Here is a 22,825-nt window from a genome sequence, read left to right as displayed (position 1 = left end):
AATCACAGAGGGATGCATGATTGTTTTGTGATCGTGAATGTGGTCGCAAAACAATAGCAGTTACCACCAATTTCAAATTGGTGGCAACCCATTCAAAAAGAGGAAGGGGGCCGCAAGGGATCCCTTCCCCTTTGTGAATGCATGCAAAAACATTTTTTAAGAGCAGGCAGTGGTCCCACGGACCACTGACTACTCTTAAAACTTAAAAAACTTTTCATTTTTCATTTTTAAATGCATCCCGTCTTTAAGGAAAACGGACTCCATTTACAAAAAAAAGATTGCTTTATTGAAGAGCAATCATATGCTTGGTGGCCTCCTGAACCCAGCAGGCCACCATCCCTGTGATTGCAGCCATTCGCAATGGCTCGCAAATTGTGACCTACCTCATGAATATTAATAAGGTAGGTCCATTTGCGAGCCCTTGCAAATCGCAGTATGAAACTCCTGGAGTTTTCATACATTCCAATAGCGATTATTAATTGCGAACCGCTATTGTGAATAACGACACATCTGGCATGTAATTTAGAAAGGAACAACATGAGAGGGGTTCATTTTATCATGGAAATTATGGATAGAGCTGTAGGTTGAAAAATTAGGACATGTTTTAAGGGAGTTCTTAAATATCTTCCTCTTTTATTTTATGAAGATATTCTGACATACCGAATATAACATGCACTTTCAACACAAGCAGCAGTCTGCCAGTTAACTCCCTGGTGAATAGCAACTTTACTAAAGTATTCCAAATAGCAACTGAAGTGCTAACATTCTGAATCTATGCCAAACATGTGGCACATCTGAATGCCATCTTCATGGAATCAAAGTAGAAAACTGAAAGCATTTTCTACTGAGGGTATTGTAGTAAATGAGGAAGCTAGGGAACTTAAAAAAAAATAAGCCTCCCAAGATGGCCACCGGAGATAAAAAAAACAAATGTAGCATAAATATCACCCAAATATAGCCTTTGTAAACCCCTATGACAGAAGTGTGTAAAACACCTTTTTTTTTTTTTGCAGTTTTATATAGTGTAGACTTGACACAAAGGTATTGTAGGGCTTTACATGAGCATCAGATACATTGCACAAGGACACATTCATGTTAGTTTTAGGCATGGGTAGATTAAGTGCCTGATTGAGATCTCGGTGGAGGGTTACTCCATTTCAACAGTAACAGATATCCTGTATGCCAAAATTAAAATTCCACAGAAAACAATGGTATTTAGATTTTGGTGGACAGGATATGTGTTACCATTGTGAGGGAGTAACCCCTCCAACGAGATCTAAATCAGGCTTTAAGTGAATTGGCCAGAATCACAGGATATCGAGCTAATACCTAAAATTGAACCCGGTTTTTAGTTGCAAAGTATGCAGCTCTACCCGTAACACAAAATCCTCTCCCCTAAGAGTAACATAGAATCAAGTGATCAACTGAATAAAAAAAAAAGATAGCAAATAATTTAAAAGTACTTTTTCGCTATTTGATAACTCAGAAAATATGTCCTCATTTTAGTTTTTTAGAGAACCAACCATAGTTTCTATGGTAATAACACCTTCTCATTTTTATAATTTCTAATGGAAATGCTTTAGGTATTTTCACACTTTTGCAACAAATATAAAATGTTAGCAATCTGGCTGTGAGGAGGTAGAGGTCAAGGGCACAGACTCAGACAATTGAGGGCAAACAGTTCTCTCTTTAAATGTAAATCAGTAAGAAAAATACATTCTCCAGGATTTTTTTCAAAATCTCCCTCTAATCAAGTTCAAAATTTTGGCAAATATGGTACATTGAGGGCAGGAGGATTGGGGTAGGGACCTTACTGGGCAGGAGGCAGGGCCTGCAGCAGCACAATACACCTAACCTGGCAAGCGAGACAGGATTGCAGCACAATGGACCATTGAAAGAAATAGGGAAGGGACATGGCCATGCACATGGACAACAGAGAACAGAGGGGAAGAGGCAAGGGCTGAAAACTGACCATACTGGACAGACAGGTGGGACAGCAGCAGTTTAACAGACCATGAAGGGTAGAAGGGAGGGTGCAGAGGCATGGCAGCGGACCAGATACAGACAAGAGAGGGCAAGGTAAGGGGCTTCACAACAGACCATGCAGGGCAGGCAGGATGAGCAGTTGCAGCACAAAAGAGCATAGAAAGCAGAAGGGAGTGGCAGCAAAATGGACCATGGATGACAGGAGGGAGGAGATAAGGGCATGAAACTTGGGCATGCAGGGTGGAAGTGGCAGGAAGAGGCGGCAGCCAGCTTACCATGCAAGGCAGGTCAGAGGGGCAGTGGCAACTCAACAGAACACTCAGAGTAGATAGGAGGGGCAGTGGCAGGTCCATGGAACATGGTGGGTAAAAAGGAGGGAGTAAGGGCATGCCCACAGACATCAGAGGTGAGGGGGAAGGAAGGTAGAGCAGCAATCTAAGCACAGAGACTATGCAGGGGGGCAATGATGGGTCATATAGTTGGGAAATTGAGGGCAGGAGGAGTAGGCGGGGTTGTAAAGCTAAATGGAGGGCAGTGGCAGCCAATCAGACCCTGCAGGGCAGGATTGAGGGGGCTGGTGCATGGACTCAGACAACCAAGGGTACAGAGGAGGTGGATAGGGCAGCAACCAAACTGTTCAGAGCAGGCAAGAAGGGCAGTGCAGAACAACAGCCACACAACTGTAATGAGGGAGCAGGGGCATGGACTTGGACAGTGGATAGCAAGGGGGGATGCAGGAGCTGCAATCATGGGGGGGCTGCGCAATGCTAGACCAGGCCCCCTGTCGACCCCACCCCCTCACCATGGATTGCAATAGACTTTTTAATGTTAAAAAACACTAGAAATTCACAAAAAAATAAAGGTTACAGGGACGTTATAGTTAGGAAATAGAATTTAAAAAACCTTAGAAATTCACAAAAAACAAAGGTTCAAAGGAAGTCATAGTCAGGTTCAGATTTTACGTGCACAAAGCCATAGAAATTCAGTTGTTATAGTTAAAGTTATTTCAAGCAATTGTAACTCGTGCCCTAGGGTAACTATAACCGGCGCTGTCACCATGCACTGCTAATTACCCTATGTATTGCATCATTCATGACATTGGTTATAACATTTGCAGTAAAATTATTGATGAGAAAACTGTATGACAACAGTGCAAGACAACTACAAAAGTACCAGCATCCCGTGACTACAGCACAGTGGTCAGAGTCAGGCTTCGGTGGTGCCACACTTCCTCTCTGTTTGAAAGGTCACTTGGACTCTCCAATGCAATTTTACTGATACTGCTTCGCCCCGACGCATTTCAGACGTAGCCTCGGTCACAGGTTACAAGTAAAGCACAATCCAGCATTACAAATAGTGATATCATAATGAGAGAGAGTGAAAAAGGACTCTCTAGTAAGAAAATGCCTTCTAAGCCTACTGGATGAGCAACACAATATAGAAAAACAACACTATTGTGACCCTCATTCAGTTAATGTCAGCACTAACAACACACCTGCTACAAGCTCAAAATATACTGCTCACTCTCCTACAAAAGAAAGACACCACCACCAAAACACAATCCCTAAACTGCCTACTCATAAATGTTCGATCACTCTCTAAAAACAAGCATCACATCTACAACCTACTCACTTACACACAACCTGACTTAATCTTCATAACTGAATCAGGATTGGGAGATGACATGGCTCCAGTGTTGCATGAAGCCGTTCATCCAGGCTCTCAAATGATCACACATAATCATATAGGCAAAAGAGGAGGTGGACTAGCTATATTCAAGTAAACAATAAATCTCCCCAAAACTGATGACATTTCCATACAAGGTTGTGAGGCCCTCATCACCAAATGCAACGCTACCAACTTCCTCCTGTAACTTCTTCCTCTTTTACAGGCCACCACCTTGCAAAGCAACATTCTCAGACACATTTCTGGACACAGTTTCCAACTTTGTAACACCATACTCCAACCTATGCGTTCTTGGGGACTTAAACATTTGGGTTGACAAACTCAATATGCCCCATTTAAAATCTGGCCTAGTCACACTGAACCTACCTTAGATTGCACACAATCCCACACAAATCACTGGGCACATCCTAGATGTTTTTGTGAATTCAGAACTAGTTACCGTTCAAAGGATTACTCTAGTCACATAGTCAGACCACCATTTGATACTTTTCTAACATAAAACTCCACAAATCAACACACCTACCTTACATTCATCCACCTATCAACCAGGAAACAAACTCAATTGGGTAAATGTAAAAGCATAATCAACAGCCAACACACATCTAGACACAATAAATTCCATTCAAAAACTTTATGAGTGGCTACAGGAAGCGTTCAATACACTAGTCCCACTAAGAACAAAACAAAGCAGGATAAAAGAAAACAAGCACCTTGTAGAAATACAAAACTAAAAAAGATAAAACAACAAATCAGACGGTTGCGGCAAACCTGGCTCAAAACCAACAGCAATCAAGAAAAACTTCACCCAACACAAACTTAACAGGTATACAAATGAACAATCAAAAAAGCTAAAAAAAGCTATATCTGCAAATAAAGAATTTTATAAAAATGCTCACCCAATTTCGTAAGCCTAAATGCACGAAAGGAACTCATCCCATTTCTCGAAAATTCACAGAAAAACTGGCAAATCATTACACAACCAAAGCAGACCCTTTGGATTCCTATTTAAAACAAAGGAAAACCACCAGCACCAACCCATTTCCAAAGATCCCCTCCAACAGTGAGCAATCCAGACTCTGCATTCCTTCAAACAAATATCACAAAGCAAATTTATGGATCCGGTCAAAGCAAGTAGGCCTTTTGGCTGCCCTACTGACTCTTGTCCACTACACATTTTCAAGAACATTCTTTTATCTACCTCTGCTGCCACACTAGTAAGAAAAATCATAAAAAATGCTTTAACTACAGGAATATTTTCTTTCAATATTAAAGATTAAAGAACACAATCCTGGACAGACATGACTCCAACAACTAAAGACCAATTACAAATGGACCTTTCCTGGGTAAACTGATATAAAGAGCGCATGTGCCAGATGTCACAATTCATTGAAGAAAACTCCATATTTTCAGACTGCCAAGCTGGATTCAGCCCAAGAAGTGGTACAGAGGGCCTGATTTAGAGATTAGTAGAGGGGGTTACTCCATCACAAACGGGACAGATATCCCTTCTGTGGTATTGCAATTCCATTATCACTTATGGAGTTTATAATACACCAGATATGATATCAGTCATCTTTGTGACGGAGTAACCCTTCTGACCAAACTCAGATCACCATTTGTGATAACATTAAAAACACAGTAGACCGCAATGAAGTTGCTGCACTACCTCTCTAGGATCTTTTCTGCCTCTGAAACAGTTGAGCACGATACTCTAATACAAAGACTCTACAAAGCCGGCATAAAGGGGGCTGCTCTCGACTGGATCACATCCTACCTTTAAAACAGAACAAATGTCATCCGTACTCCCCCTTTCTCAGCCAAACCATACTTCCTCCTGGCTCAATAATCTAACCTATGCTTTTCAACATCTACATCAACATCTACATGATCACAACACCAGCGACGACGACCACAGCGAGTACTGCCACCTAGCACACAATAGAGGGGGGAGGAAAAAGAGAGTGACACACACATGCAACACGCAACAACCCCACCCCCAACACCATGCACACAAACAGATGAAATAACATTACACATCCACCTCGTACCCCTCAGGAATAATGCTAGGACTAAAGGAAGTGAATAAAGTTAGTGTAATAAGATTAAAATCCAGAAAAACATCCTCAAAATTTTAAACAGTATTTACAGATATACAAATGGAGGGACACTGCCCAGTCCATAATGTTCGTGGGCCACAGGGACACATCACATAGGCCACGGCCCCATCTTACTCCTGCACCAACACGGAGAGAACACTGCTGGGGCATCAGGTCAAAAATACACAGGCACCTCAGGGGGATGGGGAGTGGGGGGGCACCTCAGCGGAAGATGGTACAATGCCACTGGTCCTGGAGGGGGCAACAGGCCCATTACTCAGTCCGGGGGAGTGCAAGGCCACAGTCTCTCAAGATGTGGTTTGCCTACTGCTTGGTCCTGGGGAGTTCAGGGCCACAGTCTCTCAAGTGGGTGGTTTGCCCACTGCTTGGTCCTGGGGAGCGCAAGGCCACAGTCTCTCAAGTGGGTGGTTTGCCCACTGCTTGGTCCTGGGGAGTGCAAGGCCACAGTGTCTCTAGTGGGTGGTTTGCCCACTGCTTGGTCCTGGGGAGTGCAAGGCCACAGTCTCTCAAGTGGGTGGTTTGCCCACTGCTTGGTCTTGGGGAGTGCAATGCCGCAATCTCTCTAATGGATGGCTTCTCCACTGGTTCTGGAGGGGGCTTTGTGCCCAGTGTGCTTCATCCTGGCAAGAAGGGGGTGAGTGGATGGCTTCTTCCACTGGTTCTGGAGGGGGCTTTGCACCAAGTGTGCTTTATCCTGGCAAGGAGGGGGTGAGTGGATGGCTTCTTCCACTGGTTCTGGAGGGGGCTTTGTGCCCAGTGTGCTACATCCAGGCAAGGAGGGGGTGAGAGGATGGCTTCTTCCGCTGGTTCTGGAGCGGGCTTTGTGCCCAGTAAAGCAGTTCTTGGGGAGTGCAAGGACACAGTCACTCACCTGGGTGTCAGACCCACAGGATTTGCAGTGGGCAGGATGCCTACAGTCCATCCACCAGCAGTGATGGCTGGACAGCGGTGGCAGTGCCAGTGCAGGTGGCAATGCTGCCAGTGGTGGGGGGAGGTCCCAGCCCTTCCCCTGCAGCCTCAGACTGCTGCCCACTGGGGCTGCCGCCAGTGGTGCTGGTGGTAGTGCTAGTGGCGGTGCAGGTGGCGGTGCTACCAGTGTTAGGGGGAGGCCCCAGCCCCTCCCCTGCAGGCTCGGATGGTTGAAGCTCCATGGTTGGTGTTGGGGGGCTCCGATTCTGTCAGAGCACCAGGCCTTCTGTCCCTCCTGCCTGCAGGGGCAGGCCCTTTGCCCTTGCCCTTGGCAGCTGGTGGTGCCTCCTTGCCACGTGGTGGTGCCTCCTTGCCGTGTTGTGTGCCCCCTTGCCGTGTGGTGGTGCCTCCTTGCCTTTGGCAGCTGGTGGTACATCTTTGCCCTTCCCCTTGGCAGCTGGTGCAGGTGCCATTGCTGATGGGTGTCTCCTTGGAGCCTCTCACATCTGCATTAGCTGCCGAAACTATAGTGGCCATGGACTGGATGGCTGAGGTGCTGGCCCGGGTCTTGCCCACCCTGGCCCAACGTGAAGGATGGGTGGTGGAGGGGTAGGGAAGAGGTCAAGGGTGGAGAGGAGAAGCTTTTTAGGGACACTGGGGTGGGAAGAGGGTGAAGGTTTGGGTGTGGAGGAAGAGGGAGTGGTTGTAGGAGGTGTCTGTCTACTTTGTTTGGGTGCAGGTGCATGGGCTGGATATTTTTGTGAGGTTCATGGCTTTGGGTGTCTGAGTGCTTGCGTTTGTGTACTTTAGGAGGAGAAGGCACAGACACAGTGGGAGAGGACACAGGGGACATGTGCATGGATGTGGGGGTGGTGACTGCCACTGAGGGGCATGTAGTGATAGGCGTGATGGTGATGGTGGGAGTGGATGAGAATGTAGTGCCTGCAGGTGTGAGTGGAAATGATACTGGGAGGGAGGTGTACGAGGAGGAGGAGGGGGACACAGTGCAGGTAGTGGATGTTGGTATGTCTGCATCTGGATGGTGTTTATGTGAGTGCCTGTGGGATGATGTATGGTGCTTGTGTTTGACTGAGCCACTCCTGTGTGTTGTCTTGGGTGCATGCTGGTCTGATTGTGTGCTTGGGATAGGTTGGGGTCCAGGGGAATGGGACCGGGCAGAGGCAGTTGGAGGGGGAGGCTGGAGACAGTTATAATGGCTGCCATCAGGGAGGAGGCCAGAGCCTGGAATGATCTCTGTTGGGCTGCCATGACAGAGTGAATGCCCTCCAGGAATGCATTTGTTTGTTGCAAATGCCCTGACCGCCCCTGGATGGCATTCACTATGTTTGACTGCCCAACAGAGATGGAACGCAGGAGGTCAATAGCCTCCTCACTCGAGGCAGCAGGGCTAACTGGGACAGGGCCTGAGGTGCCTGGGGAGAAGGAAATGCCCACCCTCCTGGGTGAGCGGACACAGGAAACTCACTGAGGGGCTGCTGGGAGGGCAGTGCTGGTACGGGGGTGGCGGCTGTACCTGTAGTTGGGGTGGCCACAGAGCTGTCTGCCACCACTAGGGAGCTTCCAACGGAGGAAGTATCACTTTCAGAACTGTCCCCTCCTGTCTCTGCTGTGGTGCTCCCCTCGCCCTCCGTCTCACTGGTGCCCTCACCGTTGGTGGATTCGGTCTCATGGGCCATGTGGGATGCAGCTCCCTCCATCGCCGGTGCCTTTGCTCCTCCGCCAGATGATGCTAATGCACAGGAGGATGGGGTGACAAAACAAAAAGGGGGGTGAAGAGAAAGAGGATACACTTGGTCAATGGCAGCAACAACACCACCGTTGGAGTACCTAACACACAGGGGATAGCCCTACACCCTAGGCGATGCACTACCAGTCACAATGCTAGTCAGCAGGCCATGAACAGTAATACCTAACGCCAGTTGCAGCGTAGCTGAGACCTACAGAGCCCTGCCCACTAGTGGATGCCTACTAGCTTGTTTGGAGGTGGAGTTCATCAGCCCCTGCCCAACATGGAACCTACCCTGCAATGCCCGGCCTGGCCTCGGTGCACCAACAGGTGCACATCTCCCACCCAGAGACCACCCCACCATGCGCACATAGTATATTGTGAACCTTTACTATCCCCCTTGTGGCTGCTATGAGGCCCTCTAGTGCCCATCCAGCTCCGGATAGGCCACCACCGATATGCGGAACATCAGGGGGGTCAGGGTTCGATGGGCACCCCTTCTTTGTTTGGAGGCCATCCCCAGTTGATCCTCTGCTGTCTTCCTTGCCCAGCGTCTCAGGTCCTCCCACGTTTGCGACAGTGGGTGCTCCGCCTGCCATAGACCCCCAGGGCCCGCACGTCCTTGGCGATGGCACGCCAAATACCCTTTTTCTGATGGGTGCTGACCTGCAGAAAAATAAACATAGAAAAAAGGTATCAGTCATACCGTCCAGCCTGTTACACTCATGGCCCATCACAGCCCTCCCATCCGCTTACACACAGATATTGCCCACCATACATGTAGCACGCTGCCCAGGACCCCTCAACACCCCCTTACATGAGGCCCTCACATACAGCACTCCATGCATTCATGCCCCATGCATGGTGCTCACAGTGTACTCACCTGTTGGTCTGGAGGCCCATAAAGCATTCGGCTCTGGGGTAAGACCCCATCCACCAGTCTCTCCAACTCCGCAGCGGTGAAGGCAGGGGCCCTTTCCCCAGTGACTTGAGCCATGGTCAGTTCCAGACACAGGTCACAGCAGCACTTGCAGTGTAGGTCCTCCCCTGTTGAAGGTCAGGTAGCAAGTGAGAGCACAGATAGAAAATGGCAGTCACGTCTGCGGTGGTGCGAACGGTCACCGCTGCTGTACATCACCATTGGCTACTGTAACCCATAGGGCCCAATGCTAACCAATGAGGAGTTGCACGGTGGTACTCGACCGCCTCCCGCAACGGTGCACAATGTCAGTGGCATTACCTCATTTCCACATATCCATCCACACAGGTCAGGCAACTGCCATTTTGGGGGGGGGGCAGGTTATGGTGCCTAACTGCATCACAGCAGACATAGGAACATTTTGGGGCTAAACATCAACATACTGTTTCTGTCACAACATGCTATGCATTGTACATTTAGTAATTGTGGGATACTGGCCAGATGCTCAACGTTTTGACCCCTGGATTACAACCGCTGAGGATGAATAGGAGATGGAGACATCACCCCGTGTACAGGCCCCTGGTGAACTTGGCAACAATGGAGGACAGGCACATTATCCTCACCTACAGACTTGATAGGGCCACAATCCAAGAGCTGTGTGCCCAATTGGAGCCAGACCTGATCTCAGCTATCCGTGAGCCCATTGTGATGCCCCCTCTTGTGCAAGTCCTATCTGTACTCCATTTCTTGGCAACTGGCTCCTTCCAAGTGACAGTGGTCTTGGCAGCATGAATGTCACAGCCAATGTTCTCAATAGTGCTGACCAGAGTGTTGTCTGCCCTGATGAAACACATGCGCAGCAACATCGTTTCCCCCCAGGTGGAGGATTAGACCACAGTGAAAGCTGTTTTCTATGCAATGGGATACATCCCCAAAATTATTGGGGCAAGAGATGGTACACATTTTGCCTTCGTCCCCCCCCACGGAGAAATGAACAGGTGTTCAGAAATCTAAAGAGATTTCAGTCTAAGAATGTGCAGATAATGTGCCTGGTGGACCAGTACATCTCCCATGTCAATGCAAGTATCCTGGGTCTGTGCATGATGCCTTTATCCTGAGGAATAGCAGCATCCCATATGTGACGGCTCAACTCCAGAGTCACCGGGTGTGGCTAATAGGTGAGCCCATGGTCTCCACCCTGTGTATATTAGTATATGGGTGTGGGGTTGTCCCTAAGGGTAGTGTGTGGCTAACAGGTATCCCTCCTCGATATTTGCAGGTGACTCTGGTTACATCAACCTCTCATGGCTACTGACCCCAGTGAGAAATCCCAGGACAAGGGCAGAGGAACGTTACAATGAGGCACATGGGCGAACAAGAAGTGTTATAGAGCGAACCTTTGGCCTCCTGAAGACCAGGTTTTGGTGCCTCCATGTCACTAGTGGTTCCCTGTGCTACTCACCCAAGAAGGTGTGCCAGATCATCATGGCATGTTGAATGTTGCACAACCTTGCCTTACGTCGCCAGGTGCCTGTTCTGCAGGAGTATGAGGCTGGGGATGGGCGTGTGGCAGCAGTGGAACCTGTGGACAGTGACGAAGAGGAGACAGAGGATGAGGATGTGGACAACAGAACAGCAATCATTCGACAGTACTTCCAGTGACACACAGGTAAGACACTGTAACTTCACCTTCCATTGGTGTTGTGTGTTGTAAATTTTTACTGGCAGGCTGCTGTTCCCACTACTATGGCCACTTACTGTACCCTTTGACATGTCTATTCACAGATATTTGTGCCCAACTCTGGCTCCTGGTGTATTGACTGCAGCAAAATACAGGTCATATCTATTTATACATTACTGTAGAGTCTAATTGCAATGTCTATAGATTGTTAAACAAATACATACTTAAATCATTGGACATACTCCATCCGTATTTTTTCAAAGGGTGTTTATTTAGGTATTAAGAAGTAAATGGGGATGTGCAATGGGCTTCGGTGATGGTGGAGGAAAGTCCAGGATAGAGTCCAGTTTATTTGTATAACAGGTGCATTGTCCAAGGGGGCATAAGAAGTGGAGCAATGACAGTTCAAGGTGGTCAGGGTGACAGAGTGGGACACAACGGTGACATTCAGGAGAGTCTTATTTCCTGGCGGGAGTCTTAGTAATGTTCTCTGGCTTCTGCCTGGATCACAGGGACCGTTTGTGGGTTGGTTTTCCTTCTTCAGGGGAGGGGTGCTGGTTGCCTGTTGTTCCTGTGGCAGGGCCTCCTGTCCACTAGCGTCAGCGGAGGTGGAGGGTTGTTCATCCGCGTGGCTAGGGTCAGGGGCCCGTTGGTGTGCCACTGCCTCCCTCATAGTGTTGGCCATGTCTGCCAGCACCCCTGCAATGGTGACCAGGGTGGTGTGGATGTCCCTCAGGTCCTCCCTGATCCCCAGGTACTGTCCCTCCTACAGCCGCTGGGTCTCCTGCAACTTGTCCAGTATCTGGCCCATCGTCTCCTGGAATGGTGGTATGCTCCCAGGATGTTGGTGAGTGCCTCATGGAGAGTCGGTTCCCTGGGCTTGTCCTCCCCCTGTCACACAGCAGTCCTCCCAGTTTCCCTGTTGTCCTGTGCCTCTGTCCCCTGAACCGTGTGCCCACTGCCACTGATCCCAGGTCCCTGATCATCCTGTGTTTGTGGTGTGACCTTTGGTCCCTTTAGTGGTCGACACACTGCTGATTGGCGTGTCCTTGGGACACTGGGTGGGTGCTGTGGTGGTGGTTCCTGAGAGGGAGGCTCTGTGGTGGTATGGGACTGTGGCTGGGTAACCGACTGTCCGGAGGTCCATGATGGGCCAGGTTGGTCATCCAGATCCAAGTGAGCAGAGCTGCTGTCTTCACAGTGGGCCTCTTCTGTGTGGGGACTGGTTGTTGCTAGCACCCCCTCTCCGGTGACGTTGGGTGTGGGACCTGTGGGGATGTAAAAGCAGTGTGAGGACATTTGGTTATTTGGGGTTTTGGTTTCACATTTGGGCGATGAGAGCTTGGCTAACTCACAAAATCGTCCCACTTGGAATGGTGAGGGCTGCACTTTTTGGACTTTGGGACGCTGTCATGTAGAAAAATCGACAAGACCTGGACACATCTGAAACCTAAACATCTGGGTGATTCCGAGGTGGTGTGCTTCACATGCACCCCGCACCACTTCTTACCCACAATGCCCTGCAAACCTCCAACTTTGCTGGAAATCACTCATTTTTCCTACATTTTTGTGATGGAACCTCCTGGAATCTGCAGGAATTCACAAAATCCCTACCACCCAGCATTGTCTCATCTATACCGATAAAGAAATTCTGCCCCAGTCATCAGCCTAAATTCTTTTTTTTTTTCAAACTACCCTTCTGTACCCGCTTTGGTTCCTCCTCAGTTTTGACATGTTTGTGTCTCTTCCCTGTCACAGGCACTTGGCCCACCTACACAAGTGAGGTACCATTTTTACCGGGAGGCTGAGGGGAATGTTGGGTGGTAGGAAATTCATCCCGGTGCGGTGATCACACACAGAAATTTGATTGCTTTAGCTAAATTTGAGGTTTGCTGAGGATTCTGGGTAACAGAACATGGTTAGAGCCCCACAAGTCACCACATCTTGGATTCCCCTAGGTGCAGAGCTTTCGAGAATGCTCAGGATTGGTAGGTTTTCTTAGGTGCCGGCTGAGCTACAGACCAAAATCTACAGCTAGACACTTTCCAAAAAACAGCTCTGTTTTTTTGGGAAATTGTGATGTGTCCATGTTGTGTTTTGGGGCATTTCCTGTCACGGGTGCTAGGCCTACCCACACAAGTGAGGTACCACTTTTAACAGAGTACTTGGGGGAACGCTGGGTAGAAAGAAATTTGTGGCTCTTCTTAGATTCCAGGACTTTCTGTCACCAAAATGTGAGGAAAAGGTGGTTTTTTTGGCCACATTTTGAGCTTTGCAGAGGATTCTGGGTAATGGAACCTGGTGAGAGCCCCACAAGTCACCCCATCGTGGATTCCCCTAGGTGTCTAGTTTTAAAAAATTTGCAGGTTTGGTAGGTCTCCCTAGGTGCCGGCTGAGCTAGAGGCCAAAATCCACAGCTAGGCACTTTGCAAAAAGTAGGTCTGTTTTCTTTGGGAGAATGTGATGTGTCCACGTTGTGTTTTGGGGCATTTCCTGTTGTGGGCGCAAGTCCTACCCACACAAGTGAGGTTCTATTTATATCAGGAGACTTGGGGGAACGCTGGGTGGAAGGAAATTTGTGGCTCCTCTCAGATTACAGAACTTTGTGTCACTGAAATGTGAGGAAAAAGTGTTTTTAGCCAACTTTTGAGGTTTGAAAGGATTCTGCGTAACAGAACCTGGTCAGAGCCCAACAAGTCACCCCATATTAGATTCCCCTAGGTGTCTAGTTTTCGAGAATGCACAGGTGTGGTAGGTTTCCTTATGTGCTGGCTGAGCTAGAGGCCAAAATCCACAGCTAGGCACTTTCCAAAAAACAGCTCTATTTTTTGGGAAAATGTGATGTGTCCATGTTGTTTTGTGGGGCATTTCCTGTCGCTGGCGCTAGGCCTACCCACACAAGTGAGGTACCATTTTTATCATGAGACTTGGGGGAACGCTGGGTGGAAGGACATTTGTGGCTCCTCTTAGATTCCAGAACTTTCTGTCACCAAAATATGAGGAAAAAGTGTTTTTTTTGGCCAAGTTTTGAGGTTTGCAAAGGATTCTGGATAACAGAACCTGGTGAGAGCCCCACAAGTCACCCCATCTTGAATTCCCCTAGGTGTCTAGTTTTCACAAATACACAGGTGTGGTAGGTTTCCCTAGGTGCCAGCAGATCTAGAGTCCAAAATCCACAACTAGGCACTTTCCAAAAAACACGTCAGGTTTCAATATAAAAATTTAATGTGTCCATGTTATGTTTCCTGTCGTGAGCATTAGGCCTACCCACGCAAGTGAGGTACCATTTTTATCAGGAGACTTGGGGGAACACAGAATAGCAAAACAAGTGTTTTGCCCCTTTTCTTTCTCTACATTTTTTTCCAGTGTTTAAAAAAGACATCTTTTTGAGAAATGCCCTGTTATTCACAATCTAGTATGGGCACCCCGGAATTCAGAGATGTGCAAAGAACCACTGCTTCTCAACACCTTATCTTGTGCCCATTTTGGAAATACAGACGTTTTCTTGATACCTATTTTTCACTCTTTATATTTCAGGAAATGAATTGCTGTATACCCGGTATGGAATGAAAACCCATTGCAAGGTGCAGCTAATTTATTGGCTCTGGGTACCTAGGGTTCTTGATGAACCTACAAGCCCTATATATGCCCGCAACCATAAGAGTCCATCAGACGTAACGGTATATTGCTTTAAAAAATCTGACATTGCAGCAGAAAGTTACAGAGTAAAAGGTTGAGAAAAATGGCTGTTTATTTTTACCTCAATTTCAATTTTCATTATTTCAGCTGTTATTTTCTGTAGGAAAACCTTGACGGAGCTACACAAATTACCCCTTGCTGAATTCAGAATTGTATTGAATTTTCAGACATGCTTAGGTTTCTGGGATCCAGCATTGGTTTCATACCCATTTCTGTCACTAACTGGCAGGAGGCTGAAAGCACAAATAATAGTAAAAATGAGGTAAGTTCCAGTAAAATGCCAAAATTGTGTTGAAAAATTGGGTTTTCTGATTCAAGTCTGCCTGTTCTTGAAAGCTGGGAAGCTGGTGATGTTAGCACAGCAAACCCTTTGTTGATGTCTTTTTCAGGAAAAAAACACAAGCCTTCTTCTGCAGCCCTTTTTTCCCATTTTATTTTTAAATTAAATGTTCACTGTATTTTGGTTAATTTCTTGGTCTGCTTCAGGGGAACCTACAAAGTCTGGGATCTGTAGCATCCCTAGGATGTTGGAAAAAAAGGATGCAAATTTGGCATGGGTAGCTTATGTGGACAAAACGTTATGAGGGCCTAAGCGCGAACTGCCCCAAACAGCCAAAAAAAGGCCTTGCACCTGATGTGAAAAGGCCTGGCAGCGAAGGAGTTAATGGTGTAGACTATTTACAAAAACAAGTTACAGCTATGGGGACTTCATCTGCTCCAGCATATGCAAATCTATTGATGGGATTGTGGGAAGCTGAAACCATTGACAAAGAAGAGGAACAAGAAAGCCTATTGCATTTGATCTTGTGGACAGGATTCATAGATGATATTTTTCTGATATGGGAATGATTTACTCACTTGCAAAACATTTCCATTAAAAACATAGTGGTGACATCAGTGGGTTAAAGTACTATGCAATTAAACATATCACAATGGGAAAACGTGTAGGAGATATACAATTAACATGAAAGAGAATTTAATCACGCTTAATAATTTTGTTATGAGCACTGACCCCATATGGACATAACCTAGATGCTGAGCTACATGGGCATTTATAAAAAATGTTTGGTTCAAAAAGTCTTAAATTATGGGGTACTAATGAGATATTGGCCACATGTATTTCCTAAATACAACTGAACTAAATATTGTGAAAACATTTGTAATTATAGAGAAAATGGACTATAATGCAAATGATAGCAGTGCTCCTTGGGTTGCTTGTTACTTGATTAGCTTGATAAGCATGACATGGCAAGAAAAAGAAGATCTAATTATGCATTGAACAGAAAATATATCATATGCACGAGCACTCTATTTCAAACTAAAAGAATCTATTTGTTCCTCTTAAATTTAAGCCCTTTGTATATTTATAGAGAGTTGTGACATTCTTCTAAGAGAAATTTGAGTGGATGAGAGGATACTTCATCAGTTATATGAGGATGATGATTAAATGGCAGCTGTCATGATTAAGCACACTACACCTTATAGTGATTTAGAAAAAAAGCATAAATAATTTAAATGTTTATGAAGTTAAAAGGTGCTGCAAAGTGAAAGGCAATATATCAAGAGCTGGAGAAAATGTGTTACAACATGTTCAATGGGGGCATAGCTGCTTCATTGTACTTTACAGAAATTTGAATAAGAGTTAAAAAATGGCACTGAATTGAGACATATAAAAAGTAAACTACAAGCTCTAGTATTGTTTTTAAGGATGTGGTAAAGGGACTACACTGTGTGAACACCTTTTAAGGAGACCATTGATAATGTAACACTCTATGGTCCCATTGAAGGCATAACGCTGAAACACGTTGACCAGAATGTTCCTATTTCCCTTCCCCTTGCACTGAATGCAGTTTATGGAGGAAAATATTGGATAAAATAAAACAAAAATAAAAATTAATGACGAGTCCTCAGAGCGGTGTTTCTGCTCGGAAGGTAGGACGGGTGTTAATGAAAATCTATCTATCTATCTATCTATCTATCTATCTATCTATCTATCTATCTATCTATCTATCTATCTATCTATCTATCTATCTATCTATCTATCTATCTATCTATATACATATATATATATATATATATATATATATATATATATATATATATATATATATATATATATATATATGTACTTTTTGTTTGGGACTCAGCTGCTGGAGTCCCAACATGGCTGACAACACATCCTTGTTAAAGTGTTTTCAGCCATTCAGATCTAAGCACGAGATTGGGAGGGGTCACAAATCCTTTGTGTCCTTATATATACTAATTTAAATTTCCTTTAATTTCTCTAAAACTACTGAATGGATTTACTTTAAATAACAAAAAGGGCTCTTTCTGGACCAAGAGCTACTTTTCTGCCAAATTTGGTGTAATTCCGTCCAGTGGTTTTGGGTCTATATATATAGCTATAAATATGTAGATACATAGATATTTAAAATATATCTATATAACCTAATGGCAGTCACCACGAGGCAGTTATAGTTACGACCAAGTTTCTATAGAGAGAGTGTTTTTTGTTTTGCTAACAGCTTTGGAGCCCCTTGATGAATCTTCCAAGAAAATGTAATGCTCACTTGGGCTACTGTTTGGAAAGTTTCTCTACATTACAACCTCCGCCGCCTGCCAAGGTTGGATCCCGAGTGGCCGCCTAAGCAGCCACAATCCAGCCGGATGCATTACAACATCCCCGCTGGAACAGAGTTTCCTCCCGCCGGCCCAGCGGGGATGTCGGCCGTAACATTGCAGCCGGCTCCTAATGGTGTTGCGGCCGTGCGACCCGTAGCGCTTTTCAATGTCTGCTGTGCAGACATTGAAAAGCAGGGTGTGGCTGTGCCTGGGGGCCCCTGCACTGCCCATGCCAAGGGCATGGAGTGCAGGGGCCCCGCGACTCCCCTTCCCGCCAGCCTTTCCATGGCCGTCTCTACCGCCATGGACAGGCTGGCGGGAAGGGGAGTCATAATCCCCAGGGCAGCCCTGCAGGTAATGCTGCCCTGGCGGATTATAACCGCCGGGACAACAATGGCGGGAAACGGCCGGTCCCGCCAGTGCGACCGCAGCGCTACCACCATGGTCATAATAGGGCAAATTGTACCGCCAGCCTGTTGGCGGTACAATCACCAAAACAACCCTGGCGGTCTTTGACCGCCAGGGTTGTAATGAGGCCCTTTCATTCATTGGAAAATTTGAACAGCGATAGCACCAAAACCACTTAATGGAATTATGCTACATTTGGCAGAAAGGTAGGTCCTGGTCCAGAAAATGACCTTTTTTGTGTTTTAGTGTAAAGCTGTACTGTAGCTTTTGAGAAATTAAGGGGAAAGCAAATTTGTATATATAGGGATGCGACGGATTTCAGCCCCTCTTGATCTCCTGCTGAGATCTGATGAGCTGTCAATACTTCAATCAGGAAGTTTTGGCATCCTTCTTGGAACTCCGCAGCCAAGTCCCAGAAAAAAATGCAAATAAAAGAAAAGGTGCCAGGGTACAGACATACAGACCGTTTAGCTCTGGTGGTGGGGTCCCAGATGGACCCTCCAGGACTAAAAAGCATTTTCCTGGGGGAATTATTCTATTTTAGCGTGGGGGGAACTGCCTGGCCACCCAGTGGCACCAGGGCCTGTCACCTCCCCGGGGTGAAGCTATAATTATGTGCAGAGGATCGCGTGAACCACCACCTCTCCAGGGCTAAATTAATTATTCACATGGGGGAGCCCCATCAGCATCCCCCACAGCCCCAGGGACCACCACCTCCATGAGGATTTAATCAATTAAACAATTGGGGGCCACCCAGCCCCCCTGCCCTGGGGACTGCCACCTCCACGGGGTTTTATGAATTAAATAGGGGGGTGCCCGGCCCCCTTAGCTCCAGGTACTGCCACCTCCCCAAAGCTTTCTTAACCAGGGGCCACATCCTCCCTGTAGCAAACAGAAGAAAAAAAGGGAGTCTGTTTTGGACCCCCACCTCCCCAGAGCTATACTTGTAGGAGGGTGCCGTGCAGCCCCATCAAGGAGCCACTGAACTGCTCCCGGGACATAGCTGTTTTCTTTTTCTTGGTGGGAGCTGACAGCTCCCACCATGCAAAAGCAAACAAATCCACTTTCTGACAGATGGCAGAAAGCAGAGCTTTCCTCTCTGTTCCCTTCAGGCAGATATGCGTGCAAGGAACAAAGTGGAAAACATTTCTCCAAGAATCAGGGATCTGCTACTTAAAGCAGCTCCCTGGTTCCTTGAGCAATGCCGACTCTGGCAGGAGCCGATTGGGACCGCAGGGGGGCCTTGAGGCTCCCCCTGCAGTCCCAGATGGCCTGAAAAGAGCTAAAAATAAGAAAAAACACAACTGCCAAGGTTTCAGATTGCCATGTGTTACATTTACATAATCTAAGTGTAATCATGAGTTACATTTTAACAACCAGGAGTGACACTTTCTGATGATTACACATCGAGCAATGAAAACAAGGGAAACATATAAATATCAGATGTTTCACCCATTTCAGCAACGAGAAACTCTAAGAAGGTCTTAAAACTGCTGCAAATCACCAGAAATGGAAGTACAAAATCCACATTTCTAAATATCAGAGAAGTTCTGATTTTGCTTCACCAAAGCACACAATGTACCTTGATTCTACTAAAGATATCATCAGTTTTTGATACCACTGATCACCAGGTACTCTTATATGGTCTGTAGCTCTCAGCAGGCATATAGGGAATGAGAGCTTGCTTCCACCAAAACCATGCTCAGCAGATCTAAATGGACCTTTTTTCTTTAGATCTGAAGCAATCACCCCAGGTGTCCCACAAGTTCCCTCTCTTTTCGCATGCTTTTAATATTCATGTGATTCCTCACGAATGAGTGGCAGCAACTGGTCAGCTCGGGGGTGCCGGATAATTCAATCAGATCTCTGCCGCACATGCAATAGAAATGTATCTGGACCTGCCCACGTTGAGTCTCAGTCCCAGTAGATATTGTTTGCATACATTTGAAGTCACAAAGATTCCGGACCAGCCTTTCTTGAAAAGCAAATTCTTCTTTATTGCAAGATTGAGATGCCAACAATTTCAATCATGTTAATCAGTTCTTCGTTATCAATTTGCTCATTAACAGCCAACACGTGTTTTGTCACTAATGTGACTTTTTCGAGGCATAAATTAATGTCATAAGGAAGCAAAAAAATTCAAAAGTCCATAGCCAGATTGTGAGATAAATAGTCCTGTTTTATGAGGCCATGATATTTCCTAGTCTGTGAGAGAAGTTGTGAAGCAAAGTGGCCGCGTCATGAGGGTTTGCACTGAATAATGCACAATCTGGCTACAAACGTTTGAATTTATTTGCCTCCTTGACATTTAAGAGGTGAAGTTTATATACAGATCCCTTCAGATTTATTCTTCTTGACTTTGAGTGCTCTGCACAATTCGCCTATGAATGGATGATCCATATTATAAATGGGCCGCATCTTATGACATTACAATTGGTCCAGGATCTTTGTGACTTCAAATATGCACAAACAATATCTACTGAGACTGAGATTGAGTGCTGTGGTTAGACCTTGCTATTTGTATGCCTTGGTATTTGTTGAATACATGTTTATGCCTTAGGTAGTAAGACATTTAGCTATTCAGCACCATTTTTTATTACTGTTTGTAATGTATATAAAAAAAATATTAATGTTGGACACACATAAGTGCAGTTAATTTACCATTACTACCATTTGTATTACTGAACTGAAAATCTAAAACGTCAAGGTGGTGTTCTTTTGTCTTCTTTTACATAGTTCCACAGTTTCTAAAGGCTCATTGGTTGTGAAACTTTCTTTCCTTTTTATATATATTTTAGGTTTACACACCACCGAATATTTACCCAGAGAAGGAGTATATATTTTTCTTAAATGATTATATTTGCATACATGAGAAGTGGTGGCATTAGTTTTGGTGTCAACTAGATCTATAATATGTAGTCCCAGTAATGCTTTAACACATGATAAAGCAACATGTACCATACCCTTTTTAAAAACAGTTCTGCCAATCTTAATTAATTCATAATCCAAGCTTAATCCTTGAGATTTATGTATTCTTACAACATTAACTAAATATAAAGAAAATTGCTCTCTTCGAATATATAAGTATTTTATTAGAGGAGATCTTGCTGTTGCTCTTGAAATTTGTTTTGGTGTCTTGACATTGCCAAATTTTACAATACCAAATTCAATTTGATCATCACTTTAGCATCTTACAAAATTTACTATATGTCCCATTGCTCCATTTACAAGTCCATGTTCTACATCCAAATTGCATTGTAAAATGACCCAGCATTTTTTTTACAAAAAAATAATGGCCTCATTATGAGGTTGGCGGTCTTGAGACTGCCAGCCTTGCGGTGGTGGTTGGACCGCCGCACTCCCAGTGGTCTTACTAGCACATTGCAATCCTGGGGGTCAGACCGCCAGGGGACCACTGTCCCCACCAGAAACATGGTTCCAAACGGGCTAATGGCAGTCAAACTCGTGGTCAGCCACTGCAGTTCTGAGTTCAGCACCAGCATGCTGATCACGAGTTCCCTTTCTGCCAGCCTTTTCATGGTGGTTTCACTGACATGAAAAGGCTGGTGGAAAAGAAGTGCTGGGGCCACAAATGGGGCCTTACATTGCCCACAACCTTGTTGTGCCATGGTATTGGCCTTGCCTCCCGCAAGGGATCCAAGACCCTTGCCATGCCTCCCTTAAGGGATCCAAGACCAGGACAGTTTCACTGTTCCCCCAGGGCTGACCAACGGAAACATTGTTATATGATGCTCCTGCTTGTTCAGCCCAGTGGCAACATCGTTGTACAACTAGGGTGGTGGCCGCTGGGTTGATGGCAGTCTCATCCCCACAAATGTGGTGGTCGGCTCATCTGACTGCCAAACTCATTATCAGGCCCTGAGTCTCTTATCAATTTCTCAATTTTTAATAATTTTGTAAATAAGGATTAAGTTATAGGAATATTTGTTCCATGAGTTTCATAACAATCTTTACAAGGTAAATGTAAATGTTTCTTTTTCCATAGATAACACTTTCATATATAAATTAGAGCACTCTTCTAGAGTGGCCATCAAATAAAAAAGGGATAGTTTTCGAAAAGAAGATAATGCATAACATGTGCTGTAGTTTTTACATGTGGGAATAAAGTAGGTGCATACTTTTTGTTTTAAGCATATTTTTTGCATGTTCAGTTACAATTCCTAACCTAATATCTTTAGCTATTTTCACATATTCTTCATCATTTTCTAATCTCAGATTTTGTGTAAGTTTGCTATTGAAAAATTTTACCAAATATTAACATTGCCTATACTTGCTAAGGAGTTTCTAGTTTCTTTGGCTGCCACAGATTTAACATTTGGCTCCCCTTTAACTGGAGTAATTTGAAGTAGATCACCAAAAACTATCACGTTTTCCACCAAATAGATTATCATCAGATGGCTTCAGTAGTTCTGTCAAAGGTAAGTAAACAAAATAAATCTTTAAGTTGGAAACCATACTAACCTTGTCTATAATCAAAATGTGTAATTTGTTCCGAACTGTACCAAGTTTCTGAGAAGTATCACAATTTAATTTTAAGTAGTCTAGCTTATCATTATGTTCTAATGGTAGTAGTAGTAGTCAGTGTAATGTAATACCTTTAGTATTGAGTGCAGTTAATTCAGTTGGAGCAGTAACAACACATGATAAGTTTGAAATTGTTACTTTTTGTAGGTAAGAATTTATAAAATTTTTTAAAGAAAACTCTTTCCGGTATACAGCCTGGAGTGATATATATTTGATTAAAGGCTGAAAATCTGAAAACATATTTAAACCATCTACATGCTGAAATCCATGATTGACAGTTGTTTTAATTTTTACAAGTTTTCGAAGTTTTTCCATCCTTAATTCATTTAATTGTGATAGAAAGTAAGTAAAGCTTTCACCATCCTTACTTATTTGCCTGTAGCAAGTTCTACCTTCACTAATAACAAAAGTACCTTCATTACCAATATTTGGTTGTCAAAGTAGGTCTACAGGTGTAAAATTAGAGCGGTTATTCCTACTTGCATTATTGCATAATATTTCTGATT

Source organism: Pleurodeles waltl, chromosome 2_1 (genome assembly GCF_031143425.1).
Source record: "Pleurodeles waltl isolate 20211129_DDA chromosome 2_1, aPleWal1.hap1.20221129, whole genome shotgun sequence".
Classification (NCBI taxonomy): domain Eukaryota; kingdom Metazoa; phylum Chordata; class Amphibia; order Caudata; family Salamandridae; genus Pleurodeles; species Pleurodeles waltl.
Note: the sequence above shows the minus strand (reverse complement) of the source record.